This window comes from Gossypium arboreum, unplaced genomic scaffold (genome assembly GCF_025698485.1).
Source record: "Gossypium arboreum isolate Shixiya-1 unplaced genomic scaffold, ASM2569848v2 Contig00358, whole genome shotgun sequence".
NCBI classification, from domain to species: Eukaryota; Viridiplantae; Streptophyta; class Magnoliopsida; order Malvales; family Malvaceae; genus Gossypium; species Gossypium arboreum.
The window spans coordinates 6630-28387 of record NW_026440474.1 but is presented as its reverse complement, the minus strand read 5'-3'; the positions used below and the strand labels follow the sequence as shown (position 1 = coordinate 28387).

At 37.8% G+C, this 21758-nt stretch overlaps 1 non-coding gene across 1 annotated transcript; it reads right to left on the bottom strand.

The window, feature by feature from the left end:
* Positions 1–3327: 3327 nt before the first annotated feature.
* On the bottom strand, positions 3328–3434 carry LOC128288961 (small nucleolar RNA R71). Its single transcript, XR_008278837.1, has one exon. It is a non-coding gene; the product is annotated as a small nucleolar RNA R71 (small nucleolar RNA).
* Between the last annotated feature and the right edge of the window lie 18324 nt (positions 3435–21758).

Here is a 21758-nt window from a genome sequence, read left to right as displayed (position 1 = left end):
CAAATTTTCTATAGAGGGTTTAAGGACCTGGGTTGATCCTGAATAGTTTCCATTGGTGGATTTGAGGCTCGTAGACCCATAATGATGTTTTATGTAGAAATTGAAAAGTTTTAATTTGAATCTAGTCTCGGTGACTTGGGGAACGTTTGTGTGCATGAGATCGAGTTAAGTAATGCCTCGTATTTCGCTCCAATGTGGGTTATGGGTATGGGGTATTACAATATGTCCTTTGAATCATTGAATTCCAATGAATGCTCAAGTAGGACACTCGAACTGTACAATTCAACAATTCATCAATTTCTTATTCAGGGATACCCCTTAGGGTACTTAACCAAGAAACACTCCCTCAAGTCACATATTGTTTAATAGTATTACCAGTTCAGGCTAAATCTTTTATATAACATATGCTTAGAGGAGCTCGATTAGGATTACTGGAAACACAAAAATTTACACACTTTTTCATACCTTTTTTAACTTAAATTCATGCGAATTTGATTAAATGCTTATCGAAAAATAATTAATTATTATAAAATAATTAAATTGTACTTAAATTATGAATATGTTGAATTTTAATTAATTTGATAATTAATTTTGATTAATTTTGGTTATTTTCAACAGAATTGCACAAAGGTGAAAAATGGCTCGGCAGACACTACTAGAAATACAAAACCAAAAAGCAATTTGGAGTAGCAAGGCAAATTAATTTCTAGCCTAAGACGGTCCAAAATAATGTGTATCAATTCATAATATAATTAATTTTTATTTATATCAAAGTTAATTTGGGTTAATAAATTATTATTAATTAATTAAGAAAAATGGTCCGATTGAACCGAACCGAGTGAACTGAACCAGCCAAGAAAAGGACAGCCCAAAACTGTCCAAATGCTTACCCAATTTAGCTCATTAGCTGATTATTTAAGCTTGCAAAGAGGCCCTTGAAGACTTTTTCAAATTGCAATTAAACCCCTCCATAATTCGTGGCTTTGTAGATTTGCCCCAACCATATTTATCAATGTTGAAGCCATCAACTTTGCCACATGGGAGGCTGGCCAAGGGGTGGCTCTTTGGTTGTTATTTTGAGCAAATTTCAACTGCCACATTCAGCTATAAAAGCCCCCCTTGGCTGATCATTCAACACATCCCTCATTCACATCTCTTATCTCACAATTCTTCTCTCCTCTTCAATTTTTCTCTCATTTTTTCCATTCAAAGTTCCTTGCTCTCTTGCAATTTCTTCCCTTGGAAAAGGGGTTTTCATCAGCCATTGATAAACCATAATTTATACATATTTCTACCCCATCCTTGGCACATTTTATGGATGATTTTTCCTTAGATTTGGTGAATTTGATGCTCCTAATGCCTTAATTTCATGTTTTATACTTAGGTGAGCATAGGAGAGTGAAAGGAACGAGAAACGGGCCAAAACAAAGAAAATTGGCCAACGTATAAAATCAACACGGCTTGGACTTCCTCACATGGGTAGACCACACGGCCGTATCAATTTGACAGAATCGAAGCATGACTCACACGGGTAGACCACACGCCCGTGCACATTGAACAAGCCTTGACCACACGGGCGTATCCCTGCTGAACCCAAGTTTAGTCCAATTTGGAAAAGGCCAATTTTGAGGGTTTTTAGGCATTCCAAAGCCTATTTAAACACTTGAGGAGGCACTTAGGAGGGGGACGCATAGGAGGAAGCAAGGAATTGCTCAAGGAAAGCTGATTGATCCATCTCAGAAGTCGAATTCACCATCAAGACTGAAGATCTCCCTTCAGATTCCCTCAGGAGTTTTGGGTTTTCTTCTATTTTGTTATTTTTATTCTTTTGAGATGTGTTCTTTAATTAGTATGAACTAAAACCTCTAAATACCTAAGGGGAATGAAACCTAAGATGGATCTTGTTATTATTGTCTGAATTGTATGATAAATATTTGACTTGTTCTTAATTATGTGTTCTTAATTCTTGTTTTGATATTCCAGGATATTGATTCATGTTAAGCTCTTATTTAAAGGAGGAATAGACCTTGTGTAAGAGTAAATTTATCATAATTAAGTGGAGTTGGTTGCACGCCTAAAGATAGGGTGACAAGATTTTTCCAGATTAGGGTGAAACCTAATAAGCGGATCCGTAGATCGAGTTAATGCAACCCTAAGGTGTTAATTAGAAAGAGATTTCAATTATTCAATTTAGGGTTAGACGTTGTTAGTCTTGAGAGAGAAAATAATATAACTTAGGGATCTCTACGGAACAAGTTGAATGAATAAATCGTCCAATTCAGAGTCAAATAACAAGTGAAGTCTAGGTGGATTTTTCCTTAGGTATTGTCTTAATCAATCGAGTTTTTCAAAAAGTATTTTCCCCAAATTTCTTTTCTGTGATTTCTTAGTTTAATTAATTAGTTAGATAAACAAAACCCTTTTATTTTTTTAGGCTAGATAATAAAAAGAAAGTTGATACTAGTACTTTTAGTTCCTTTGAGTTTGATAATCTGGTCTTGCTAAAGCTATACTACTGTTCGATAGGTACACTTGCCTTTATCGTGATAATAGTTAGTTTCAAGAATGATTCATTATAAATATTTAAAACCTGTCACGAATATCACGTATCAAGTTTTTGGCGCCGTTGCCAGGGAACTAAGATATTAGGAACACTCGATTTTTATTACTTTAGTCATTTTACTTTTATTGCAATTTAAATTTTTATTTTCTTTTCTAATTCTTCACTTATTTTCTTCTGACAGGTTTTTCTATTTTATGACCAGGAGAAACCCGTTAGGACCATTACTTTTTAATAGTGAGATCGATCGCACAGTTCACAGAAACCAAAGAGAAATAAGGAGAAGCTTACATTACACAGAAGAGCAAGAGGAAGATACTTCAACCACCACTGAGGAGATGCTTGAAAACCAAGAAAATCCGCTACCTCCTGTGATTACTGTTAATCCAAATCCTACTCCGCTCACTATGTATGATTATGCTAAACATTTTTTAACAGGAACTGAATCGAGCATAGTTAGACTTGTTGTAGCTGCAAATACTTTTGAACTGAAACCTAACACAATTCAAATGATACAACAATTTGTTCAGTTTGATGGTTTGCAGGACGAAGATCCCAACGCTCACTTAGCAAACTTTGTAGAACTATGTGATACATTTAAAATTAATAGAATTTCTAATGATGCCATTCGCCTTCGGTTATTCCCTTTTTCATTGAGAAACAAAGCTAAACAATGGTTGAATTCTTTCCCGCGAGGGTCAATCACTACTTGGGAACAAATGATCGAAAAGTTCTTATTAAAATATTTTCTGCCGGTTAAAATGGCTAAATTATGTAATGATATCTCTTCTTTTGTGCAGATGGGTTTAGAAACACTCTACGATGCATGGGAAAGATATAAGGACCTTTTGTGAAGACGCCCTCACCATGGGTTACCACTCTGTCTATAGTTTCAAACTTTTCATAATGGCCTGAATCCTTCGACTCGACAAATGGTTGACACAGCTGCTGGTGGAACCATCAATAATAAAACACCTGAAGATGCCTATGAATTTATAGAGGAGATGTCATTGAATAACTATCAGTGGCAAGTCATGAGGACAAAGCAAACGAAAATAGTCGGTGTTTACAACGTCGATTCGGTCACCATGCTCTCTAATTAGATAGAACTCTTGAATAAGAAAATTGATGGTTTTTTTAGTTCTTTACAGGTTCACCGAGTAATGCAATGTGAAGCAAATGGAAGTGGATCGAGCAATTCAGAATACCCACCTTATGGCCACAACATGGAGAACGAGCAAATAAATTACATGGGTAATAATCCTCGATCTCAAAATAATCCTTCTAGCAATACTTACAATGCAGGTTGGAGGAATCACCTAAATTTTTCATGGGGAGGCCAAGGAAATTAGAAACCACCACGTCCTCCAGGCTTTCAGCAACCACCATACCAATAGGAGAAAAAGTCAAACCTTGAGGAGATGCTAACCAAATTCATCTTGGTGTCAGAGACTCGTTTTCAGAATATCGAGACGACACTAAAAAATCAGCAAACATCAATCCAGGGGCTCGAAACTTAGATTGGACAACTTGCCAAGTTGATTTTTGAACGACCATAAGGTAGCCTGCCAAGCAACACTAAATCTAACCTAAGGGAGCAACTCAACGCAATTTTCATTCAAGATGAGGAAGGGTTAGTGGCAAAACTAGGGCCAAAACCGGTGGTAAGCAAAGGTAAGAATGAGGTAGGCCAAAATGAACAAAAATCGATAAGTCCAGAATATAAACCTAGTGTGCCATGCCCCAATGCGACAAGGAAAGACCGCTCAGATGAATGATTTGGTAAATTCCTTAAACTTTTTAAAAAAATTACATATTAACTTACTGTTTATTGAAGCACTTTCGCAGATGCCAAACGCAGTCAAATTTTTAAAGGAGCTTCTAGCAAATAAACGAAAGTTAGATGAAAGGTCGCATGTGGAGCTGAATGCGGTTTGCTCAGTCATTCTTCAAATAAGCTACCCAACAAACTAAAAGATCCAGGGAGTTTTGCGATTCCTTGTTTAATTGGTAGTTTAGTTGTTAATAATGCATTGGCTAATCTAGTGGCTAGTATCTATGTTATACCTTACAAATTGTTTAAGTAACTAGGTCTAGGGAAACCCAAAGAAACTAGGATAAGCATTCAATTAGCAGATAAAACTGTCAGATTTCCTAGGGGTATTATTGAATAAATACTCGTTAAAATTGACAAATTTATATTCCCAGTTGATTTTGTTGTTTTAGACATAGAAGAGGATAGTAACGTTCCTTTAATTTTGGGAAGGCCCTTTTTAGCAACTGCTAGAACAATTATTGACGTTGGCACAGATGAGCTCACACTTCGTGTAGGACACGAAACAATCACCCTTCAAGCTCGCAATCTGAACAACACATCAAAAATTAAAGGTGATTGTACAAATTGTTCTAGTAAGACTGATCATACAGTGTAACCTACTTTGCAGGAAATAAGTTTGAAAGACATACATGAGTCATGTTCAATCCACAATAAAGGATCTACACATGAAGAACGAATGTTACAGATCGAGGAGGTAGATGAATGGTTGACATTTAAACCTAGAAAACACGGTAAACCAAAACTATGCCAGAACGAGCTAAATGCCTCACCAAATCAACTTAAGGTTGGAGATAAAGTTTCATTAGATGCTGTAGATCCTCACATTGACACTGCCAAACTGAATGATGAAATTCCTCTTACAGTACTCAGCATTTTCCCATTTGGTATAGTCAAGGTAAGTCCTCCCGAATTCGGCACTTTTAAGGTAAATAATACCCGCCTAAAACCTTATTATGGGATTCATAGCAGGAATGAGGAGTACAAACTCCTTGAACCAGCATGACCATTCACCAGAGAGGTAAGTCGAGCTTAGACTATAAATAAGCGCTTCTCGGGAGGCAACCCAAGCACTAACAATATTAATTTCTTTAAATTTTAGTTTAAACACCTAACTTACTAATGGAGCTCTTGAATACAGGTTTACCACACTCACACGGCCAAGCATACGGGCATGTTTAAAATCGTGTGGAAACAGGGCAAAGATTTTTCCAAACACAGGCTGTGAAAAATGGCCACGGCTGTGCGACAGGGCTGTGGGCGATCCTGCCAAAACAACACGGGCGTGCTGTAACACCCCGAATTTGGGCCTAGAAGTATTAGGCCTTGAGTGTGGGTCCATAAGGAGGTTGTATATAGGTATTTAATTATGCAATGAAATAACACAATTAAATGTCTGCTTTGGTGGTTAATGGCCCTGTGAAGTGTTAGAGAAATCTTGGGTTCAAACTTGGGCTTTAGCAAAAATTTTGGTATTAAGTGAAAAAAAACTTGGATGCTTGGATGAGGGTTTTTAAATTATTTTGTTAAATAAATGACACAAAGAAGCTTGTAGTCTAGTGGTTGTGGCGTCATTAAGGTTGTATGGGAGCCTGGGTTCAAGCCTTGGCTCTTGCAATTTATTTTGGTTTTTTTAAGGAACCGGACTTTGGCCTTTAGACCTTATAATTAATTGGGGATAAAATATGACACAAAAAGCCTTGTGGCTTAGTGGCAAGTAGCGTGTGGAGCATCTGAGGGAGGCATGGGTTGAATACCATGGCAAGCAAGGAGCATTTATTTTGCTAACAAGGGGCGGCAAGAGTTGGTGTTGAATTTAAACTCGATGTTGGAGGGATCCCACATCGGAAGCTAACATAAGAGTGGTTCTGGCTAGCTTTAAATAGAGGAACCATGAGGAGAGTAAAGGTACCTTTTCTTGGCTGATCCCTTTCGCTGTATGGCGTGCTCGTTTGGGTTGGGCGTCAGCTAAGAGTGCTCGGAGCGTGGATTAACTCCAGTCTCCTATCAGGTATGTATTTTCTCGCTACTCTAGCTGTAGGATGGCTACTTTGGGCCGCCATTGGCCGAAAGGGGTCATGTGGGCCTAATGGGCTTAATGGGCCTACGGGCCCAATTAGATAAGTTGTTTGATTTGTGTAGTAAATATTGGACTAGGCTATGTGAATCTCATATTTGTGGCTAGATTTGGGCTAAAAGGGCCACACGAGCGTGAGGGCCCATTTGGGCCGAGAATAGGCTTTAGGCCCATTCGTATTGTTATTCCTGTTTATTACCAAATTACTGAAATGCCCTCGATTTGTAGAATTACCATTTTACCCTCGATTTATAGAATTACCGTTTCACCCTTGATTTACAAAATTACCGTTTTACCCTCGATTTATAGAATTACCATTTTACCCTCGATTTATAGAATTACCGTTTTACCCTCGATTTACAAAATTACCATTTTACCTTCAGTTTACAAAATTACCGTTTTACCCTCAATGGTGAAATTACTGAAATACCCCTGTAGGATAGAATTACCAAAACACCCCTAGTTTGTAAAACTATCGAAATACCACTGGTTTGTGAAATTACCGAAATACCCTCAATTTATAAAATTACCAAAATACCCCTGATTTACAAAATTACGAAAATACCCTTGACTTTCTAAAAATTATAGAAATGCCATTGGCTTACAAAATTACTGAAATACCCTTGGTTTGTAGATCTACCAAAACACCCTTGTAGGATGAAATGACTAAAATACCCCTAATAGGTAAAAAGACCGTAAAGCCCCTATAAGGTAAAGTGACCGTAATACCCTTGTATGGTAAAATGACGAATATGCCCTTATGTTCCGTATGACTAATGTGCTTAGGATTTACATATATTGATATTGGATTAGTTAAGTTTGAATCACAGGTGGTGGTTATTGTAGGTGATTGATTATGGAAACGATTATGGAAACGTTTCAACTTCAACCCATAACAGGTGTGTACTAACCCTCGTAGTAGCTTAGATTAATATCTCCTGAGAAGCCGAAATGCTAAAATACCGGCATTTCAGGAACTTGTAATGTTGCGTGTGGGTATAGATGCGATAAATACGAAAAGATCGGTGTTTGGATCGATGGAACGGGTAATAACTCAATTTTGTGCACGATGGTAAGTTGGGCCAAATGGGCTTTTGGGCCCATTTGGGTAAAATTGATAGAAAATGGAATTTGGAAATGTTGCATGTTAACACGGTTAGTATTGTTGTAAAATTTGGGTTAAGCAGGCTTAGTGGGCTAAATCAGCATTCGTAGGGCCCATTAGGGGTTTTGGGCCCAAAAGCCCGAATTTGATAAGTGGGTTAAAGATCATTGTTTAAACACTCGAAAATATTGAAAATTGTAATGAACATGGAAAACCCTGATTTTTGGTAAAATTACAAAAATACCCTTATAATATGTAAAATGACTGTTTTGCCCTTGTGGGCAAGTGATTAACTTGGACTTTGTGGTTGACGGATTTGATTGTGAATATATGTTGGTGATATGAATGACTTGACTTTGATTTTTTGATTCAAATATGGGCATGACATTCTGCATACATGACATATTGCATGGGATATGGGTTATATTGATGGAGGAAGTGCTAAAAGGGCTCTGCCCCAGTTTACCGAAAAGGGCTTTGCTCCAGTTATTAAAAGAGGCTAGGCCTCCAGTTATATGATAAAGCGCCTTTGCCGCCAAGGAGAGTTTGGTTGGGTGGGTTGAGTTATTCCCACATGGAGAGCTTGGTTGGTACGGGTGGAGAGTAGCGGATGGTGGGTCGAGTAGTCTCCTCAAATGGGCTTGCATACATTCATTGACATTACATGTGATATTGAAATGGGCTTGCATACATTTATTGACATTACATGTGATATTGAAATGGGCTTGCATACATCCATTGACATTACATGTGATATTGAAATGGGCCTAAGGGCCATACCGCTTTTCTGATAAAGGCTTGGTCTAGTGATATGATTTATGAAAAGGCTTGCCCAAAGATATGATTTATGGAAAGGCTTGACCCAAGATATGTCAAGACTAAATAGGGCTTTGGCCTGATTGTCTTGATACTGTGTTATTTACTTTTTGTTTGTTATTGGGGTTACACAATCGAGTTTTCGTAAACTCACCCGCTTCTAACTGTCGAGTAATCCCTAAGCTTAGATGGTTTGGAGTGCGAGGACTCGGAGATGGCCACACTCTGCTTTCTTTCTTTTAATTGCAATAAGTAGTCAATTTATTTCTTTATAAGTTTTATCTTATTAATATTATTATTTGGTTTTGGGTTGTAATAAGGCCATTTTAATTATTTTTCGGGATTATTTTATCTTATACCCTATATTTTTTCTGATAACAATATGAGTTAGACCTAGGGCGTGTTTCCAAAATGATAATTGTTTTCAAAATAACGCAACGATACAATTAATCGGTTTATCAAAAATATCTACTTAAATGAATTCCAACTCGTTTTTCTCAAAACCTAACCTAACACCAAAGTGTGGCAATGGTTGTGGGCAAGTCTAGGATTGGAGCCAATCGAGAGCTTGGTACTTAAGCAGCCTTCTAGGCTCACCTCCTCTGTTTCGGATACCTACCTGGTGCACAGCTTCCATTCACTTTATTAACTTAGCAAAGACTATCTTTTAAAACACTAAGAAGGACGTTGAAAGAGGCATGGGTTTTCTTAAAAACTTCAATGTTACATGTCGGATCCGGCCATAACGTCTGGGCCAGGTTTGGGGTGTTACACGTGCGACACACCTGTGTCTTAGAACCGTGGTTGAACCTGAAAAAATAGCACGGGCGATCGCCACGCCCTTGTCTAGAACCCATGGTCGAGCCTGTCAAATTAACACGGGCGTGGACCTTCATACACGGGCATGGGAGAAGCGAACCAAGATAGACACGGCCGTTCAACACGACCGTGTGCACCCACACGCCCAAGGAACATGGGCGTGGGCCAAATATCAGACACGCCCAAATTCAAAATTCGTGAATCACACGGGCAAAAATTGGGGAACACGGCCGTGTCCCCTAGCTTTGTGTCCCAAAATCTATAAATACCATTCACTATTCATCATCTTTTCCACCCAAAATCCCTAACCCTAGCCGCTACAAGTCCACACGGCCTCCCTGCCACGCCTGTGCGCCGCCTCCAACTCCATTTTCGACACCCATTCTTATTGTTTTAGCGTTTGTTTACTTTTTTCTCTCTATTTTCTTCATCCCTTTTACTAATTTTATGATTCTTATGGTTTTATTTGGCAGATTTTCGATTTATATTCATAGTTCTCACTATAGTCATGCTTATACGTTTATTCTTTGCCATTTTAGTCAATGCTTTCTGATGCATTCATTCTTTTTGTATGTTCCCATAAGAGTTTAGTTCAGTCAAATAGTCATGCTTTTATTATGTTAATTGCTATATAAACTTCTATCATTTAGATTAAACTGCTGAGTATTGTTGGTTGGACTGGTTAGTTTAACTATATTCATGATTACTTCTTGAGTTAGTTAGTTATGTTTTATTCTTTGTAGGTAAACCATGTCAAGCTCACGTGGTAAGAAAACTGGCGTTCCCGCTTCAAAAAAGCGGAAAGGGGCGTCTTCCTCGGGCCCTACCGTGGAAATTCGCCACCCATACCTCCAATTTCCACCCCGCAATTAGGACAAACTATTCCAAATCCTACGGGCCTGACCTTTAGGTGTGGGCCGCTGTATTGGCTAGACAGCACTTGAACAAGTCCAGTTGGCTGACAATGTACGTGCACTCCTGACAACCGATCCATGGGACCTCTTCTTTGCGATCATCGAGCTGACGTACCTTGAGCTCATACTTGAACTTTGCTTGACATTCCATGTTCAAGAAGTCATGACCAACTTTGATGATCCTGGAACAGTCTAGTTCCGTCTCGGCGGTTTAGTCTGCTAGTTGAGTGTGCCTGAGTTTGGTATAGCTTTGGGCCTGTACATAGAGGAGTTCATGGATGAGGACGATCTCGACACTCTCCGTCGCCACATCCACTACTCTCCTTCGAAGTGCTAGTACGCTTTGGTCCCTGGTTCAGCCACTTACGACCCAAGCCGCTCCAAGACATCAGCTCTCTCTCCCTCCTTGAGGTACTTACATGCCATCTTGGCACACACTTTGACAGAACGTCGAGAAAGCACTGGCGTCGTCAACACTCACGACCCTACTTTCTATGGAGCATAGCGAACGGGCATGTACTCGACCTCGCCTACTTTATTGCCCTCGCCATTAGCCACCAGACTGAGCGGCAACGAAGGGAGGTCATCTCTATTGGCCCCTACTTGACTCGACTAGCACTACACTTTGGGCTCCTCAACACAGCAGCGCAATCATCCTCCCTTACTCTTATGGGCCAGATGTCCCCACAAGGAATCTCGAGCATGCTTAGTATGAGAATGATCGAGAAGCGTCTAGGAACCCACCCTCCTCAGTATTGCCTCGCCCAATCAGTCGAGGAGGGAGATCCCGAAGACATTACTGATGATGTCCCTCCACGTCATGAGGACCCACCGGCTCAGCCACCACCTCCTTCTCGTCTAGTTCATGCGGTGGCTTCATACGCTCACATCTCTGAGTGCCTAACTTGATTCGAGTAGCAGTGTTTTTAGTGCTTCGATCACATTGATGCTACACTACACCAATTTGTCAGCACTTCCACATCTCATCGCCACCCCCACCTCGTGAACCATCTGGCAATGAAGATATTTAAAAATTTTTATTTATTATTTTATGTTTTTACTTTTATTCTACTTTAAGACTACTTTTTATTTTTCTTTAAGCTTGTTTTTATTAGGTTTTATAATTTTTATTTAAAAATTTTGAATTTTGGCTATTTCATATCGAGTAATTATTCTTCGTTATATATTCCCTAAAAAGTTCTTGATTCTAGCACAGTTATAAAGAGCTCCTAAGCTCATCATCACATAAGAACTAAAAACTCCACCAGGAAAGGTTCTCCACGACTGCCATGTCTTGCTCGACCATGACCATAGCTACCACCAGATATAATATTCTTTTGGCACAGGACTTATGGACTAATGAAACTCTACCACCACCGGAGTATCCTCCTCCATTCTCACGCCGATTATTCTCCAAAACTCTAGTTCAAGGAATTCATTCATCATTCAGGAAGTTTCACTTCTCTCCCTATCTTATGATTATAAATCTATCTTCTTCAATATATCTACCTTTGTACATTGAGGGCAATGTAAATCTTAAGTGTGGGCGTATAACATCCCGAAACAGGGCCTAGTCAGAATAGTGGTTTCGAGACCACAAATCTGACATCAAAATATTTATTTTATGATTATTATGAGGACTAGAATATGAGTATATGCATGTGTTAAAGTTTCATGAAGAAATTCTGAGCATAAGATATCCAATTGGAAATTAGGGACTAAATTGAATAAACTGCAAAACTTGGTTTCTAGAAGCAATTCGTATGAAATTGCTATAGATTATGAATTAGAAGGTCTTGGAGAGCAATTTGACCAAATTCTAAATTTTTGGACAAAAATGGGCTTGCATGGTTGAAATTTTAAAGAGAAAGCATAAGGGCATTCTGGTCATTTGTCATTTTAATGAATTAAAATGGGAAAAATCAAGCCAAAATCAGTCATTTTCTTCTCTATGGCTACCGAAAATTGAAGAGACATAGCTAGGGTTTTCAACATTTTCAAGCTTAATAGTAAGTGCTCTCAAGCCCCGTTTTTAACGTTTTTTTGTATTTTTGAAATCCCAGTAGCTTGATCTCTCTATTTCTACCCAAATTTCATGCTAGGGTTCATGTTTAAAAATTTACCCATGCATGAGTTGCTTGTATTTTAATAGATTATGGAGGAATATGAAATATTTATATATGTTAAACATCTTTTTCTAGTTGATTTTCATAAGAAACCATTATAAGGACCATTTTGCAAAAGATGTAAATGTGTGGTAGAAATGAGAATTTAATGGATAATGTGGGCTACCATAAGAAGGAAAAGTGTTCGGCTAGGCTTGGGTAAGGTAGAAAGTGCATGTGTTTCATTATACGAACCTAGGGACTAAATCATAAAAAATTGTGAAAGGTTAGGGGCAAATGGTCATTTGGATTGGGGGTAGATATTAAACTCAAAATGCATAATGTAGTGTAGAATGAGTTAATTTTGTTGTTATAGACCCTGAGGAACAAATTCCAAAGGTCGATCATGGTAAACGCAAAGTTTCAGAATAACCGAAACACATTTTCGAGAAGAGTACCCGATAAGTTTAGATAACCTAAAGTAAACCCCTAATATGTATAATTGCATGATTTATGAATGCATGATATTTGCATTTATTGATGGCATGAAAATGTATGAAATGCATCTTTGACAATGAATTGTTAATAACTGTCTCGATTGAGGTTAAAAAGGGAATTCGATGGATAAACCCTGTTTTACATGTGGAATGAGATCCTGCATGTGTTACAGTATGGATTTAGCCCGAACGGGTAAGTTGTGATCTAAAGTATGAAATGGAATCTAGCCCGGATGGGTGTTCCTTGAATGATCAAGTCTCCCGAAGAATATGTGTGCACTATGGATTTAGCCCGGACGGGTAATCCGATTAGGGTCTGAATTTAGCCTGGACTGGTAATTCAGATCCGAGCTCATTAAGGGTGTTTGTCACTATAAGGAATTTAGCCTGGACTGGTAATCTCGACATCACCTTACGAGTTCATGATATGGGGAATTAAGCCTGGATTGGTAATTCTGCCATGAAATGTGAGGTTCACGAGAGTGCATATATGTCAAATTATCATTCGTGAGAATTGACAGATACTGAGTATTCCATCGAGATTTCTTAGAACTCAACGGGGTTAATATGATGTATGCTAACAAGATGATGAATGATGAACTCATCTATATAAAATTACATGATGTTTTGTTAAGTGACTAACTCATTGATTGAGTGCATGGGATAGGAAATCATTTTATAATAGATGATTCTATGATTTAAGTATGGATGTGTGCTAATTACTCGGTAAATTTACTTTCTGGTTATTCGAGCTTACTAAGCATGTAAATGCTTACCCCTCTCTTTTTCCCTGTTTTACAGAGATTGAGGACTTATAAGGATTGGAAGACAGTTGGAGAAGTAACACACTATCAACTAGCCAAGCTTTGGTATAAGGACACTTCTACTTTGTTAATGACATGTATAGGATTTTTGAGTATTTTGTTATATGAGTCATTTGATTTGCAAAATGAAGGCATGTAGAAATATATTTATCTCTTTGTATATAGCCATGAAAGTTGGCTTAATTTAAATAGGCTATGATCTACGATTTTATGCATGGTTTTATTTACAAACGATGGGTTGCTATCAATTGGCAATGAGTCTCTTGAACGAGCCAATTTTGGATGGATTAATGCAGCATGGGAACCCATAAACACTAAATGGGAAATAACCTATCATGTTTGAAACCAATGATATGAGGTTTCTATACAATGAGTTTTATTAAGATTATTTACAAGTGTAAAATTGTGTTTTCTCTCAAACTTGGAAATTTCTAAGTATAAGAGGTAGAAAGGGGTGACTTTAGGCTTGGAAAATAGCCTATTAGAGTCCACATGGTTGGACACACGGGCGTGTGTCCAGTCTGTGTATGACACACGGTTTTCTCCCATGGGCGTGTGCTAAGGCCGTGTGTCCCCTGCACTTAAAAATTTTTAGCTCGAAGTTATACACGGGTAGGACACACGGGCGTGTGTCTGGGTCGTGTTAATTTAACAGAATGCTCAAGTTTTGAACACGGGGTTAGTCAACGGGCGTGTGCCCTGGCCGTGCCTAAATGTAAATGTTGCCCACGGGTTAAAGGCATAGACATGCCCCGAGTCACATAGGCGTGTGAGTCCACACGACCCACCTGCACGGGCGTGTGAGTCCACACGACCCACCTGCACGGGCGTGTGCCCCTTTTTGCTAAGGAAAATGTTCTGAGGAGCCCAAGGGAAATCGAACGAGCCCGAATTTGTCCCACATTGCCTTCCGATATGTTATAGGTTTTGAAGGCCTATATAAGGGACGAGATGTTCATGATTGAAAGGTTTTAAATTTAAATGAAATTTTGTAACCTGAGTTTGTATACCAAAAGTGTAAAGTCCCTGTCTGGAGTTGGACACGGGTTAGGGGTGTTACAGGGGGTCTTTTATATCAGAAAAATCCCTGAATTTTGTTTTATTCTCATGTGATCTTCTCATATCATTATTATAATGAATTCCAATTAGTCTATAATGTTTATTGATATATCTTGAATTAAAACATAGGCATTTATGCATTGATTGTTTAAACTTTAAGACATTAGGGAATCAAGCATGTTAAGTTGATTTCTGAAGAATTAAAAACTTTTAGGTTGTTTCCCCAAGTTTAGGTATTATTTTGAGCTGGAATTTACAAGTTTAAACATCAAAAAGCCATAATTTTTGTGAGATCTTGAGCCTTTAGAGCATCTATTATTTTTTTCATGCGCACTTTCATTATTAGTGCGTCAGTATTGAATTGTTATTCTAGAACTTGCTTGATTATGCATGACAAGACCACACCATTTGATTTGATATGTCAAAATGATAAAGGCACTTAGGTTTAACCCACTCACTCTATAAAAGCCTACCTTCACAATTAACCCTTAGTGACCCCCTTGAGCCTAACAACTCATTCATTGATTTACTGTGATATCCCGAATTAGGGCCTAAACAAAATAGTGGTTTTGAAACCACAATTCTAAAGTAGAAAAATTTATTCCGATTAATTTTTATAATTTATTGAGTGATTAGATGCATGTGTTAGAATATCGATAGAAAATTTCATGAATTGCATGTCTAATTTGCCTATTAGGACCTAATTGCAAAAGTTGATGAATATGAGTTTTAGATATTAAAGGATTTAATTGAAGAGCATAATTGAAGTAGAGGTCCTTAAATGGTAATTATACCATTATGTTTTTATGGACAACAGTGGACATACATAGGTAGAAATAACCAAAGTTTTTAAGGACGGGTATTTTAGTCATTTGGTAATTAAAAGATTAAAAAAGAGAAAAAAGATGGAAAAATATGTTCATATTCTTCATTAGGACGAAATTTCAAGGGTTCTCCATAGTTAGGGTTTGTTTCAAGCTTCCAAGCTCCATATTAAGTGATTCTAAGCCCCGTCTTTAATTTTCTTTACGTTTTTGGAGTCCCGGTAACTTGATTTAGCTTATTGTAGCAATAATTTAACCCAGGGTTTATATTTGGAAAAATACCCATAGGTGAAATGTGTTTATTTTTATTTTTTATGGTAGAATATGAAGCTTTAAATTGTGTTAGTAAAATGACATAATCGGTAAAAATACCTAATGTTTATAACTACATGTTAGAGTGAGAATTTGATGTTGCTATAGAAGGAAACAATGATCAGCATGTCATAAAACATAAAAATTTTGGAAAAAATTTAATTTTTTAGCTTTGGGGAAAAATTGTAAATATGCAAAAGTTTAAGGGCAAAATCGTAATTTTTCCAAAGTTAGAGTTAAGGACTATTTTGATAAATGTGAGTATTAAATCAGATAAATGTGTTATTTTAGACTAAGAAAGACGTGGAATCAACCTTGATAGGGGAAAGGTAAAGATTGTGGACTAAATTGAAAATTTTATTTTTTTTGTACCGAGGTAAGTTCAGGTGTAAATTTAGTAACATAATTGTCATTTTAAGTAATTTAATGTTATTTATATGATATGATGATCATTATCATGAAATATTATGCTTTGTGGATTATTATTTAGTAATATGCAAATTATGTGAGCTACTTAATAAATATGAAATGCTATCAAGTATCGGTTTCGATATTCTGAGGAAGACGGGAAAGATGTGTGATTGAGGAAAAAGCCCATTTGAACCTTGGGAATAGATTAGAATACAAGTGACATGTCACTAAGATATTTGAGTTCTAAGCTCGTTGAGTTGAGACCAAGTTCGTGAGATATAACTAGGCATCCGAACTTGTTGAGTTGAGTCCGAGTTCACTTATGGATGCGAACACCCGAGCTCGTTGAGTTGAGTCCGAGTTCACTTATGGGCAGGTTACATGGTAGCTTGGCTACATAATTCTCGCAGGCTATTGAGTTTGTCTAGCTGCGGGTATGACACTTATGTGCATGAAATCCATGTAATCGAATCATATTCCGATGCGTTCAACGGGTAAATCTTAAGTGGATAAGGTGAGTACCTAAAATGAAGGTGACATGTTGGTAAATGTGGTGAATGAGAAAATTTGTACAGGTATGTACTTAACCCTCGGGTTGAGACTTCAATATAACAATAATATGGTAGGATCACGAATGAGAAATATGATATGAATGCTTTGGTGATATTATGCAAATGTGGATTTCGTATTATTGCATAGTCATGTTACTTGCTATTTATATGTGAACTTACTAAGCAATACTATTTCGGAGGAAATTTGATTCATAGTGTGCTGGGGTCAGATTAGTCGAACCTTGAAACAGGGGAGACTTTAAATAATAAACTGTACTAATTGGCCCTACCAAAAATTCTAGAAAAAATTAGTAAGTAGATATATGAGTCTAGTTTCAGGGAAAATTTACGGAATTTGATTTTGAGTTTCGTAACTCGAGATATTATTTTTTTAGCGACTATGACGCAGATGGACAGTTTACTACGAGAATTGTTTGAACTTGTTTAAATGCTAAAATAAGTTTAGTAATGTCTCATGCTTGACTCCGGTGACGGTGTCGGGTAAGGGGGCATTACATTTGGTTGTATCAGAGCTACCGTTTAGTCAGTTCTCGGACTAATGTGGCGTATGTACGGGTTTTGCTATACATACCATATATATATTGTGATAGTGTGACAACTCCTGACCTTTAAAATGATTTTTTTATAGTAAATGGATCCCGATCCAATTGTGGCTGATGATATAGAGAGCAATGCGCCAGCTCTTGCTGAAGGGGTGGTGCTGACTGAAAGTCGACGTCCTACTGTTGGTCAAGGAGGAGGAGAAAAGACTCGGGAAGCCTTTCTCCAGATGATGAATGCATGGTACACCGAGTTCGTTCGTACGAACCTGAATGCTCAACAACCTCCCCCACCTCCCCCGATTCCTGAACCAGTACCCCCGATGCCTCAAGGTATGGATCTGATGAAATTTTATAGAACCCCAGTTGATAGATTTCGCAAGCAAAGGGCTAAAGAATTTAGGGCAAATGCTGATGATGATGCCGAGAAAGCAGAATTTTGGCTTGAGAATTCTATTCGGGTATTTGATGAATTGTCTTGTACACCTAAAGAGTGCTTGAAATGTGCTATATCCTTGTTGAGAGATTCAACCTATTATTGGTGGAAGACATTGATTTCAGTGGTACCGAAAGAGAAAGTGACTTGGGAGTTCTTTCAAGAAGAATTTTGGAAGAAATACATCAGTAAAAGATTTGTTGATCAGAAGCGTAAAGAGTTTTTCGAGTTGAAAGAAAGGCAACATGACAGTTACTGTGTATGAAAGGGAGTTCGTTCGATTAAGTAAGTATGCTAGAGAATATATTCCTTTAGAGCCTAAAATATGCAGACGATTTGAAGACAGACTCAATGAAGACATTAAAGTATTTGTGGGAATTCTTGAGTTGAAAAAGTTCGTAGTACTTGTTGATCGGGCTTGTAAGGATGAAGAACTAATTAAAGAAAAGAGAAAGGCTGAGGCTGAGACTAGAAATTTGAAGAAAAGACCGATGAGCAGTGTATTTCCACAGCAATCTAGAAAATCCAGAGATATGTATTCTCGTTCTCATGTTTCGATCGGACATTCATATGGGAATTGTAAGAAGCAAAATGCGGGTTTTAAATCCCAGACTACTTTTGTGGCTAGTGTGGGAAATTCGAGATTTGTTAGACCTAAGTGCCAACGATGTGGTAGAAGTCACCTTGGTTCATGTAGAACTAATGAATGTTATCAGTGTGGTTCTCCAGATCATTTTATTAGAGACTGTCCCGAGAGATTTGAGAAAGAAAAATTTCAGAATGCAAAGCCTAGTGGTGTAGTTTCGAGAGGAAGATCTTCGAGAAATTCTGGGAATGAGGCAAGCAGCAAGAATGTAGTCAGAGATTCAGCGTTTAAAACTGAAGTTAGAGCTCCGGCTAGAACTTATGCCATAAGGGCGCGTGAAGATGCTTCATCTCCCGATGTGATCTCTGGTATTTTCTCTATTTATGATGTTATTGTTATTGTTTTGATTGACCCCGGTTCTACTCATTCATATGTGTGCATGAAATTGGTGTCTAATATGAGTATACCTGTTGAGTCTATGGAATTTATGATTAAAGTGTCAAACTCGTTAGGCAAATGTGTTATAGTTGATAAAGTATGCAAGAAATGTCCTTTAATGATTAGAGGTCATTATTTTCCGGCCGACTTGATGTTGTTGCCGTTTGACAAATTTGATGTTATTTTGGGTATGGATTGGTTGACATTGCATGATGCTATAGTAAATTGTAAACAAAAGGTTATTTAATTAAAATGTAAAAATGGTAAAATTTCGCAGTTGAATCGATTTAATCGAGGCATTGCCTAGTATGATTTCTTCGATGTCGGCTCAGAGATATTTGAGAAAGGGTTATGAAGCTTATTTGGCATATGTGTTGAATACAAAGGAATTTGAGAAGAAAATTAAATCAGTGCCGATTGTATGTGAATTTGCGGATGTATTTCCAGAAGAGTTGCCGGGTTTGCCTCCTATCAGAGAAGTAGAATTTGGTATTGAGTTGATACTGGGAACAACTCCGATCTCAATTGCTCCATATAGAATGACACCAACAGAGTTGAAAGAATTAAAGTCGCAGTTGCAAGAGTTGACTGACAAAGGTTTTGTGAGACCGAGTTTTTCGCCTTAGGGTGCTCCCGTATTGTTTGTGAAAAAGAAGGATGGTCCAATGAGATTGTGTGTAGACTATCGGTAGTTAAGTAAGGTGACAGTCAAGAACAAGTATCAGTTGCCGAGAATTGATGATTTATTCGATCAGTTGAAAGGAGCGACATGGTTCTCAAGGATTGACTTGAGGTTTGGGTACTACCAGTTGCGAGTAAAAGAGTCAGATGTTCCTAAAACTGCTTTTAGAACAAGGTACGACCATTATGAATTTTTAGTTTTTCCATTCGGTTTGACAAATGCTCCTGTCGTATTTATGGATTTAATGAATCGCATATTTCGGCCATACTTGGACAAGTTTTTTGTGGTATTTATTGATGATATCTTAATTTATTCAAAAGATAAGACAGAGTATGCTGAGCACTTGAGGATAGTTTTGCAAACTTTGAGAGATAAGCAGTTGTATGCTAAGTTCAGTAAAAGTGAGTTTTGGCTTTGAGAAGTCGGATTCTTGGGTCATATAGTTTCGGGTGATGGTATACGGGTTGATCCCAGTAAAATTTCAGCTATTGTTGATTGGAAACCACCGAAGAATGTAACTGAGGTTAGAAGTTTCTTGGGTCTAGCTGGTTATTATTGACGGTTTGTAAACAGTTTTTCTATAATTGCTACTCCTATGACCAGACTACTCCATAAGGATGTTAAATTTGAGTGGACGGAAGAATGTCAACAGAGCTTTGAGAAATTGAAAAAGTTACTGACTGAGGCACCAGTGTTGGTACAACCCGAGTCAGGTAAAGAATTTGTGTTATAGTGATGCTTCTCTAAATGGCTTGGGATGTGTACTTATGCAAGAAGGAAAAGTTGTGGCTTATGCTTCGAGGCAGTTGGAACCTCACGAAAGGAATTATCCGACTCATGATTTGGAACTAGCTACTATAGTGTTTGCTTTGAAGATTTGGCGACATTATCTGTATCGTGAAAAGTCCCGAGTATATACCGACCACAAAAGTCTCAAGTACTTGATGTCACAAAAAGACTTGAATTTGAGACTGTGGAGATGGTTAGAATTATTGAAAGATTATGAGCTTGTGATTGACTACCATCCGGGGAAAGCGAATGTGGTTGCCGATACTTTGAGGAGAAAGTCATTGTTTGCTTTGAGAGCTATGAATACTCAGTTGATGGTGTCTGACGATGGTTCGATTTTAGCAAAGTTGAGAGCAAGACCGATGTTTTTACAAGAGATTTATGAAGCTCAGAAAAGTGACCAAGATTTGCAAGCTAAGAGAAAGCAATGTGAGGCTGATACGGGATCAGATTTCAGAATCGGTTATGATGGTTGCTTGATATTTAAAGATCGGATTTGAGTACCGAAGAATGATAAGTTGATTTGGAAGATCTTGCACGAAGCACACAGTGGTTGTTTGTCAATGCATCTGGGCAGTACAAAAATGTATAATGATTTGAAAATAATGTATTGGTGGAACGGAATGAAAAAAGATATTTTCGAGTTTGTATCGCGATGCTTGATTTGTCAGCAAGTAAAAGCTGAACACCAGGTGCCTTCGAGTCTACTTCAGCCTATCATGATTCTTGAGTAGAAGTGGGATCTAGTTACTATGGACTTTGTGCCAGGGTTGCCGTTAACTCCGAGGAAGAAAGATGCCATTTGGATAATAGTTGATAGATTGACTAAATTAGCTCATTTTATTCTGGTACGTACTAATTATTCTCTTGATATGTTGGCTGAATTATATATCAGTGAGATTGGTAGACTTCACGGAGTACCTTTGTCGATCATTTCGGATAGAGATCCGAGGTTTACCTCGTGGTTTTTGTAAAAGTTGCAAGAGGCATTAGGTACGAAGTTAAATTTCAGCACTGCCTTCCATCCGCAGACTGATGGACAATCAGAAAGAGTAATTCAGATTCTTGAAGACATGCTCAGATGTTGTGTATTAGAATTCCAAGGTAGTTGGGAAAGATTACTTACCGTTGGTAGAATTTGCCTACAATAATAGTTATCAGACGAGTTTAAAGATGACACCTTATGAAGCATTGTACAGTCATAAGTATCGAACGCCATTGTGTTGGACTGAACTCAAAGAAAATCAGATTTACGGAGTTGATCTAATTAAAGAAACCGAAGAAAAGGTGAAAGTGATTCGAGATTGTTTGAAAGCTGCTTCAGATAGACAGAAATCCTATGCGGATTTGAAAAGAAAAGATATCGAGTTTCAAGTCTGTGATAAGGTATTTTTAAAAGTGTCTCCATGGAAGAAAGTTCTTAGATTTGGTCAGAAAGGCAAATTGAGTCCGCGTTTTATCTGACCGTATGAAATAATTGAAAGAGTTGGACCGGTAGCATATTGGTTAGCATTAGCACCTGAATTAGAGAAGATTCATGATGTCTTCCACGTATCTAT